The sequence below is a fragment of the Mixophyes fleayi genome, chromosome 5 (assembly GCF_038048845.1).
Source record: "Mixophyes fleayi isolate aMixFle1 chromosome 5, aMixFle1.hap1, whole genome shotgun sequence".
Classification (NCBI taxonomy): Eukaryota; Metazoa; Chordata; class Amphibia; order Anura; family Limnodynastidae; genus Mixophyes; species Mixophyes fleayi.
In genome coordinates this window covers 236973981-236984497 of record NC_134406.1, presented here as the reverse complement: position 1 = coordinate 236984497, position 10517 = coordinate 236973981, and the positions used below count along the sequence as shown (strand labels likewise).

Sequence of the window (10517 nt, the reverse complement as noted above, 5' to 3'; positions counted from 1 at the left end):
TCTCACACAGTCAAATAAATAAATAAAAATATAATAATATTTATTATATCAAATAAGATATGTTGATCAAAACTAAAAAAAAAAAAAAAAAAAATAACATATAATTATAAAATACCTAAAAGACCCTCGTTGGTATATCACTGGGGCCTACAGAAAAAAAAGGCATTCAGTTCAGACAAAGTAGTGACAATCCTTATCCCAAGCGGAAGTTAATATGAATGTATTAAACCAGACGAAAAAATAGAAGTAGATAAATCCAATATCTAAAAGCGTGTGACACAGGCAATGGAAGAAAGCTATATAGATAATAAATGTAAAAATCTCCAGAAAGTAATAATATTGTATATATGCTATCCAGAGCTCACCGTTCACTAATCCAAAGTAGACAGTCTGATGGTGAATAAATATGACAGGAGCAATGTCTTAAAGTGTATATGGACGATAATAAGCAAAAGGATGTATGAAACAGCTGGGGCACTCGGAAAAAAAACTTCCGGCAGCTCTTACCTGTCGTGCCGGTGAAGTCACTCGGATAGCTATTACGCCGATATCCAATGCAAATAGACCTTTGAGTCACAGATAGACCCGGGGTGCAGACTTCGTCCTCACTGAAAAAAAGCTCCCCGTGCTAGTGTAATCCATGTGCATATATGGAATGGTGAGATTAGCTGGCCAACAACAACAAGATAGTCCTTTGTTTATAACTCCAATGGAGTGTCAGGATTACCATGTAAAGTGTCCGGACAACACACTTGGGTCCAAATCAGAAGTTTCAAAAGCTGTATATGATAGTATTCCAATTGCCTCATGGAATCGCTTGCAGATGGCAGTCCAAATAGGGTTCACTAAAATGATCAAATATTCTAACGCATTTCATTACAACAAGGTCACTTCATCAGAGGGAAATCTCAATATTGTTTTTATGTGAACCAATTGGGGCAGATTTTTTTAGCCACGTTGTTCTTTAGAACAACGCAACTGCACATTATTACTGTGACTGCGATAATTTCTCAGCTGATGTTTGTTCGCAGCTCTATGAGCCGTGAGAAAAAAATCAGCAGAGATTTTCTGTCAAATCTTTGCGTGTGGAGGTATCTTCTAAAGGTCATTCACAAAGGAAAAAGCAAAAAGGCAGCGCAAACACCATTTTTCTTCTTTTTGAATGTCATGGACCTATTTTTGAGAGATTGCACAGGGGTGAGTACATCTAGGTTACACATCCTTCTGTTTGGAGTAGCTGGATCAGGAGAGATGGGCATGATTCTGCACCTAACTGCAAAAACAAAATGTGGTGCTGAAGTACAAACTATTCTAATGAACCTCAAGGAGCAGAGACTGTGCATTTTGGGAAGCATTAGTGGTTGGGTGGCGTCAGAGTCTTTTTGGTCAAGCATATCCTGATTTTGTACATCACATGAGGTGGTGGTGACTGGGCACATTTAATTATTTTCAATGGGATGTAATCTGCACTGCCTGGGCAAATTTTACACAGGAAATATTATATACAAGTTAATCCGTGCATGATACTCATGCATTCTAGTCAAATCAAGCTACTTAAGGTGTTAAAAAGGTTCTTGTCATGCATTTGGGCCATAGCCCAGGCCTCAACCACCAACCACTCCCCACTGTCACCCCCGGCAACCACCAACCACTCCCAACTGTCACTTCTCCTTCAAGAAATATATATATATTTTTTTAAAATCTTTATAAACACTTTTAACAATTAACAAATTAAATTAACAAACTAAAAACATCTTAGTATACCAAATTTCAGCCCTTTCTGAATTTTTTTTCCCACACACACTAAGAATTTAGCAGGTCAGTGTATAACTCCGCCCAGCAGGTGGCGCTGCAGCTTGGTTTCATTTTTTCCACACAGACAGACTAACACACGCCACTAGACATTTATATTATAAATTAATTAATATACAAGTAATATTGCATATTAATTATACAAATGTAACACAATTGTAATAGTGTTTATTAAAATGTACAAATCTCAGTAGCACCATACTCTCAATACATAATAAAGAAATAAATGATGACCAAACAAACATTTTAAAATAAGAAATTCAAAGTTATAATTAATGAAGGGGGTGGCCCAAAACTCATAGTAGCCAGGACTATGACGTGACATTATTATTTTCTATGGAAGATGGCAATCCTGCAATTGTCCCACAATCTATCTGTATATGAGCACTTCAAACACAGAATGGGGTCATGCATCTGTAAATGTGGACTGTAAATAAGTATCCACTAATCTTCCATGGGCATCTGCAGCATTCCCGCACCTTCCCATACTGTGAACAGGAAAAGTACCAGCTGCCTGTCTTCCAGGTATAACCACAAATTGTGAAAATGCACATTTAGCAGATGGCTCAAAGCATACTGATTGGTGGATGGCAATGGCCATTCACCAATCAGAGTGGTGAGCGGTCCCCACACACTGACTGGTGGTGCCCTGACTGCTCCATGCAGCTGTTTTCTGAGGCTCTGGTTAGTGGGAGGTAATACATTTTACAAAGTGATACTGCTGTTCTAAGCCCACACCCCACATTTTACCCTGCACTCTAGGGGGGAATTCAATTGTCAGCGAGTTGGTTTTTTTGACCGGGGTAAGTCAATTTAACTGTGTTTTTGATAATTTTCGAGCGGGTTTACTTTACCCGCGATACAATTCCATTTTGAATGCTGTTTTTTTTTCATGAAACGGTTCTCTCGCGGTCCAGTAGAAGGTCTATTGAAAGTATAGAGTGTGCGAGAGGCAGCCGCCTTAAAAGCTATTCAATTGTTTATTAACGCGGCACGTTAAACAGGCAAATATGCTGTTTTATCTCGCACCTCTTTGGGGTGTGTTAAAAATAAAAAAACTCTGAAAAGTATTTGAAATCATGTAATAATGTGAAAAAAAAGTTAAACTTATGTTTATCACTAATGCCTAACATGTAAAAGTTGATTTTCTTGTGAAAAAATAATGGAATAAAATAAAAATAAAATCACAAATTAACTATATTTATGGATGTTTTTGGTACGAATATGAATGTAGTAATGTCTTTTGACATGGTATAGATGATGCTATGATAAAAAATAGTTCAATTAAAAAATATGCAAAAGAAAGTACTGTAATGTAGATATTATCAATGTGTAATGCAATCTAATGTATGAAAATGTATGCAAAACCTTTTTTTTATGTTATACATGACCGAGTTAAAACTCCCCTTCACTCCCCTAAAAACTCGCAAACACAATGTTTAACACGCGGGGGCAGCGTTCCCTCTTTTCCAATTGAATTGCACGAGTTTTCGCAATACGCTAACTAAAAGCGGTCGGTATTGCAGTTAAAAACCTGCGGGAGATTTTTCTTTTTTTAACGCTGCAGGGGAAAGAAAAAACTTGCGGACAATTGAATACCCCCCTAGATGTTGCGACTCTCCTGTATGTCTCACCAGATTTTTGGCATCAGTGTTTTGTCCCTTTTTTTAAATATATTTTCGCAACTATGTCCTCAGGGATGAGCACAGCATTGGCACACTGTACTTATACTCAGAAGTATGTCAATCTTGCATTACACAAAAATATAAATGTTTGCCAGTATATTGTATTTTAACAAGATTTGGACATCCAAATTAACAGTATGTACTGCTATGTTATACCCAGAGCCGGATTTAGACCTCATGGGGCCCTAGGCAATATACTGGTTTGGGGCCCCCTCCCTGAAAAAATTCATAGCACTATAGTTTTTTTTATCATAACATATACCCCTATTCAGGGTCTGGCTGGCAGATTTTAGCCCTGGGGGGCAAGCACATAGCAGTGGCCCATAAGCAGCAGCCTATTTTTAAGGGGTGGTCTCACCGCCAGCCCTGGGAGGGCCCTCTGGGGACCGCTGGGCCCTAGGCAATTGCCTAGGTTGCATAGTGGTAAATCCGCCCCTGGTTATACCATACAAGGGTTTAGAGATCTCATTTGTTAAGTAGAGGCAAGTTACTTACTTTGCCCAAGCAAGTGTTAAACACACCACTGACTTGTAGCAAGACCTCGCTTCAATTAAGATATACCTCTGGAAAGTTTATCTGAGCATTTGTGATCCTGTGCAATTTTTCCTGGTTTCTGACCCAGCTACGTTCCCGGTGATTTCTTCCTTAATTCAAGACAATTATGATTCAATAAATGTTTAACTTAATGTAGTTTAGCTTGTTTTTATTTTCCAGCCTTAATATGTACCTGCAACTGTAAGCACCAGTTGAGTTAAGGCAGAATCATTGCTGTGTGGACAATCCTTCTTCTTCACCTATACTTGAAACACAGGTATATAACATGCAAACATGGGGCCTGATTCATTAAGGATCTTAAATTAAGAAGTTTCTTATTTAAGTCTCCTGGACAAAACCATGTTACAATGCAAGGGGTGCAAATTAGTTTTCTGTTTTGCACATAAGTTAAATACTGACTGTTTTTTCATGTAGCACACAAATACTTGATAGCTTATTTGTACACTGAAATTTAAAGTTGATATTTGTGTGCTACATGAAAAAACAGTCAGTATTTAACTTATATGCAAAACAGAAAACTAATTTGCACCTCTTGCATTGTAACATGGTTTTGTCCAGGAGACTTAAATAAGAAACTCCTTAATTTAAGAACCTTAATGAAACAGGCCCATGGAGTCTACTACAATAATTTTAAGAGACACCCAATATTCCCAGGGCTACATGTAGAAAGAACAGGTGAAGTACTGTATACACTTCTGCACTGAATCCTGTGGTGGGATGACATATTTACCCCATTTCATACTTGCCAACTTTCTCACTCTCCCCTCTGGAAGATCCCAGTGGTTAGGTCAAGTGGCAATTGCAGAAAGTAGGCAGGATGCAGTAAGGTGGCCTGCTTTCCCGGGAGAGGTACACAGAATTTGTGAGTCTCCTGGACATTATGGGAGAGTGGGCAAGTGTGCCCCATGTGTATATGCAGGGTTAGAGTGGACCTGGAACACACAGAACACAGTTACAGCACTTTTTCCCCTGCTATTCATCACTGCTCATAACTGTCTGTGGAATACACAGTGAAGCAGCAGTGTGGCTAACTTGTGTGTGCAAGATCAACGAGAGTAAGTTCTTTACAACTGAGGTCTTGTCATACCTTCTAGAATGTAAGCTTGTGAGCAGGGCACTCTGTTTGTTAACACACAGGGGTATAATTACTAAACTGTGGGTTTGAAAAAGTGGAGATGTTGCCTATAGCATCCAATAAGATTCTAGCTGTAATTTTGTAGAATGTACTAAATAAATGGTAACTGGAATCTGATTGGTTGTTATAGGCAACATCTCCACTTTTCCAAACCCGCAGTTTAGTAAATATACCCCCAGTCTTGTTTTATTACTGTGTATTATGCCCCAGTGCAGTACATCTTCCCTCCAGCCTCTGCCACCCCTCTCAGCACCCGTGTGCTGTGCATGTGCACACAGGCTCACTGCTCAGCTACTCTCTGTACTGCTGTAACTATGCACTAAATAGGATGTTCTGCACATGATCACTGTTTGTGCGAAAACCAGCACCCAGGACTAGTAGAAACAAAGTTTAGCAGGAGTACTTGCAGAGAACAGACGAAAGATGCCAGCCTGCGGGCAAGTTTGTGGAAAAAGTGAAATCTATATATCATCAGTATAATACGTGATAATATGTTACCTGTATATTGTATGATTTTTTCAGTGATCTTTGTGCTATGTTCTCCTTATAGTATTCAGGACAGAATGTATTGTTTGTATGTTGCAGTGTTTCTACATATCGGTTGCTTAGGCTAATGGTTTTGTGTTTTTTGTCTGTCCAGCTTATTCAAACAAATAAACTATTACTGTTTGACCTATATACAACTGTATATGTGTATGTATGCATGTGTGTATGTATATGGTTTTATCAAATGTTAGTTTCTGGGCTATAGTATTTTCCATATTTTTAAACTTTATTTTAAGACAAGCATTTTTAAAGTTACTTACATGCATATGCTCTTTCACTATATATTTGGATTTCTGTTGTTAAAGGTGTTTATAAAATGTGTGTATATACAGATCTCTTTGGGTGGAGCTGTGGTTGGGTGATGACAAGCTGCGTGTCATCCTACACCGCCTACTGCTTCTTGCATAGGAAATAGGGTCCCCGCACCTTGTTTCTGGACTCAAGTACTGTGTTTTGTTGTCTTCTACCTCCCAACTTGGAGGGGCAATTTAGATTCTGGGGGACTGATCTGATCTGATTATCCCCTATATGGGGCAGCACGGTGGCTAAGTGGTTAGCACTTCTGTCTCACAGCGCTGGGGTCATGAGCTCAATTCCCGACCATGGCCTTATCTGTGTGGAGTTTGTATGTTCTACCCGTGTTTGCGTGGATTTCCTCTTGGTGCTCCTGTTTCCTCCCACACTCCAAAAACATACTAGTACGTTAATTGGCTGCTATCAAAATTGACTCTAGTCTCTCACTGTCATCGATGTGTGTGTATGTGTTAGGGAATTTAGACTGTAAGCTTCAATGGGGCAGGGACTGATGTGAATGAGTTCCCTGTACAGCACTGCAGAATCAGTGGCGCTATAAAAATGGTGATGATGATGATGACTGTCCCAGGGGTGGCAGAACACAGTAAGACCTGTAAGCATAGCAGGTGGAACTCTGAGCACTGTTCTCCACATAATGTCAGGTATACTGAGATCTATATTAAGGTATACTTTACTTATTATATACTCCTCTTTAACAAATATTAACGCATGGTACCCAGAGCATAAGAACAGATGTAAAGAATCGCATCTGATATGTTCAAAATAAGGACCAGTAATGTGCAGTTGGTCAATATTGAAAAACAGGGACATTTCCAGGGACAACTCTTTAAAACCTGGGACTGTCATTTAGCAACTATGCACTATAAAGAAAGCACATGTCGTTTTGTAACTATCGCAGTTACCATGAGGAAACCTTTTCATGGATACATGGACTGACATTGATACTTGATGTGATTTGTCCTGTATGTGCCACACACATTTCTTTTTGGTCATCCAGCACATATGTTAAGTGTTAAAGATGTAATGATTTCAGTCATTGTATATACTTTTTAGGGTTATCATATGTTATACAGAAGTAGTCTCCGGGGAGGGCACAGCTTCAGCATAAGATTAGCCACTAAGAATTGTACAGCCTGTGGACTTTGCACGGACAATCCTATATATATATATATATATATATATATATATATATATATATGTATATGTAACAGAAATGCTAACTCACACTGCTATACATAGATCACTGATACAATAGACATTCAGCTGAGCAGCTTGTGCGTATCCTTGTGCTTCTGGTATATTGGACCTTCTGGTCTTCCGTAGGTACAGCTGAGTCACGTGACTGCAGGCATAGAGGAAGCAGCACTGACAGCAGCAGCAGTCAGAGAGGAGAGTTTATGTCCCTGGAGATCAGTGCTGCTCACTGCTGCCTTGTGAGTCGTCTGTTATTATGTACTTGTTGTCACTGCATCATAGTGCAGGCTGACTGCAGCCCCTGATTCCAGCTATTGTAGAACTGCAAGTATCAGCATGCCTTTATAGAGGGGCAGAACATGCTGGCAGCTGTATGATCTGAATGTGCTTGTTCATCAACATCAGCAATATAGTATCTGAGGCAGTGAAGTCAGTAAAAAGTATTATTTGTCCCCATCCTTTGAGATTTGTTATGTCTTTAGTGTATGACCTCCCCCTTTTCTGCGTGTAAATGCAATGTCATCATACTTCATTAACTTAAATGTCTTATAAAATATGTTGAAATTATTACAGAGAATTGCAGGTATAAGGAAATGTTGTTTTGATACAAGAACTATACCCTAAACATTGGTATACAAAACCCAGTTTGGAGATTAAGTGTTTGGAAGGCAGTGACTTAATATGGAATCTGGTGTAAAACGTAATACTACCAGATATTAGACAGTTTCTAGGTAATAAATTACATATCTGATAAGGTCCAGCAGAATCGAGCACAATGTCTTTATTTATGCATCAGCAAACATGCAGCAGCACGTATACTGACTAGAATAAAAGTAACCTATTTTAACTTGGACTAAAGTCACTTTGGTTCTGTGTCCCAACTATTAAAACTAGATTATACCTGAACTACATAAGGAATTGAATAATTCTGTTATTATTATTATCCATTACTTTCACTTCCACTTTCATTAATGACACAGAAAAGTGGCAATATCATAATATTGATTAACATTTTCAATTTCCCACCTTCTTATTTTTATTTTGTGCAGCATGTAATGTCAGAGCAGTATAGAAAGGCACAGGGCATCACACAAAGGCATATAGTATCACATAGCAGAATGACACCAAAAGGTATATTTACTAAATTGCAGGTTTGAAAAAGTGGAGATGTTGCCTATAGCAACCAATCAGATTCTAGTTATCTATTTCATTCTACAAAATAACAGCTAGAATCTGATTGGTTGCTATAGGCAACATCTCCACTTTTTCAAACCCGCAGTTCAGTAAATATACCCCTAAGTGTGATTAAGCAGCACATTGTTCAGGTCACTTATGAGAATGTAGTTAAGTAAAGGTGACATAGCCTGTATAAATATACTTGTAAAAGAAAAATGTTTTCAGGGGGAAAAGTATTTCTTGCAGTGTCTCACCAGTCGCATTTACTTTTATGTACAAAACATATTGTTAGATTTTGTTTCTGTGTATATTGATTACTTCTTTTTTTTATTTCCAAGGCTTCTATATAAGTGAGTGATTGTTGGGCAGAGATTCATTTAATCTCATCCAGTGCTGTCAGTGAAGGTAAGGAATGTGTTACTCGGCTGTTTATTGATGGGAATATCTGTGTTATTAAAATGGTAAAGACAAGTAATAATGTTTGCAATGCACCAGACTACTTTAGCGATAATGTTTACCACATGGATGTCCCCATTGATCTTAAAATGTGGTGTATGGAAAGCCTGAAAGCCTAGAGAGGGAACATATGCTTAAATATTATTTAGAATTTATATTCTAGCCAACCTTACAAAACTGTTCATATTGTTGTCTACTTAAAATTGTCTTATTTGGCATTTCTTGATGCCACTCTAGTGGCTACATCAGAAGACAGGCATAAAAAAGTATGTCTTAATTTTGGAATTACAAGTCCCAGGATACCTTGCCATTGCTATCTGTAAACAGTAATGGACTGCATTATTCAGGCCCCAATAGCAAACCCAATTATAAGATCCAGTTATGGCATTGAACACGTTATATTTTATTATTATATAGAATATACCAGCAGTTCCATACAAAATCTGCATATCTGATGATTGGCTACCATGGAGGGAAACAAACTCACTTTTCTCATTTTATACTTATGGCAAACACGCTACCATGCCTCATTGAGACTTGTAGCTTATCATGGCCGTCACTAACACTAGGCAAAAAAATGTGGTTGCCTACAGGGCCAATGTTAGGGGACTCCTTAAACACTGACTGAATGACATTATGTTATTCATTCAATGTTTTTTATCTTCCTAATGGGGCCCCAAACTGAGTGCTGGCTACCTTGGGATTTAAATTAAACACACCCCTTCCTGATTGGCTAATGATGAAAAAGAGGGGGGTGTTTAGTTATGTAAATATTTCTGTCAAGCCCTCCCTTGCCACTTCTTATCTTATAGAGCAAACAAACAGGAGGTGGATGTCATTCTGTGTGGTCATGTGACCATACACTTCACCTGCTACTCTTCCGTGTCTCACTGCACGGTGCCATGCTACCAGCCTATTACTGACCGGGAGAAGCAGGTGATCACCTGACCATGCAGACTGAAATCCGACTCCTCTGCCCACCTGCACTAGAAGATAAGAGAGGGGAGAGAGAGATTGTAATTCACTCACCAGCTGGCTGTAGAACAGAGTGGGCGATGAGGGGGGAGGGGAATTAATGGGGAGGGTGAGAATGAATTCTAGAGTAGAGAGGGGAGGTTACTAAGGAGGCTGAGAGAGGAGAGTATTAATAACAGGAGAAAGATAGGATGCTATGGGCAAGTTCAATTGCAGGGAACAGGCATGATGGTGGGGGAGCAAAAATGGTAAGTGAGAGGTCTGTGGTGAAGATATGAATTGATGGGGAGGGTGCAATGAGGTAGAAATTATGGAGAGGGGGAGTGAATTACAGGGGCTGTGATGGAAATGAATGACAAGGAAGAGGGCCACAAACATACATAATGTACACACAGTGCAGCACGACAGAGCCGAGCACACCTAGCACTGGAATACAAAGAAATAAGTAGATGGAATAAACAGAAGGGTATGGAGGTGGATGGCAAGTCACATTGGCATGACACCCTAAGAGTGAGGGGCAGGGGGCATGCACTGAAGCTTCTCCTAGGGAGTTTAGTACCCTAGCACTGGTCCAAGGACCCTCTAGTAACTTCAATGGCCAGTACAGGCATAATAATGCTCCATCGAAAATGCTGATATTTCTGTGATGTCACATGCTCATGTATGAT

The 10517-nt window shown here is 39.1% G+C and overlaps 1 protein-coding gene across 1 annotated transcript in view; it reads left to right on the top strand.

Annotated features, from left to right (window-relative positions):
- Window positions 1-7395: 7395 nt before the first annotated feature.
- Window positions 7396-10517, top strand: part of PEX2 (peroxisomal biogenesis factor 2) — a 12706-nt gene continuing 9584 nt past the window's right edge. Inside the window, exons 1-2 of the mRNA XM_075213682.1 lie at window positions 7396-7481; window positions 8757-8823. The gene's annotated coding sequence lies outside the window, so the exon portion shown is untranslated. The remainder of the gene's footprint in view (window positions 7482-8756; window positions 8824-10517) is intronic.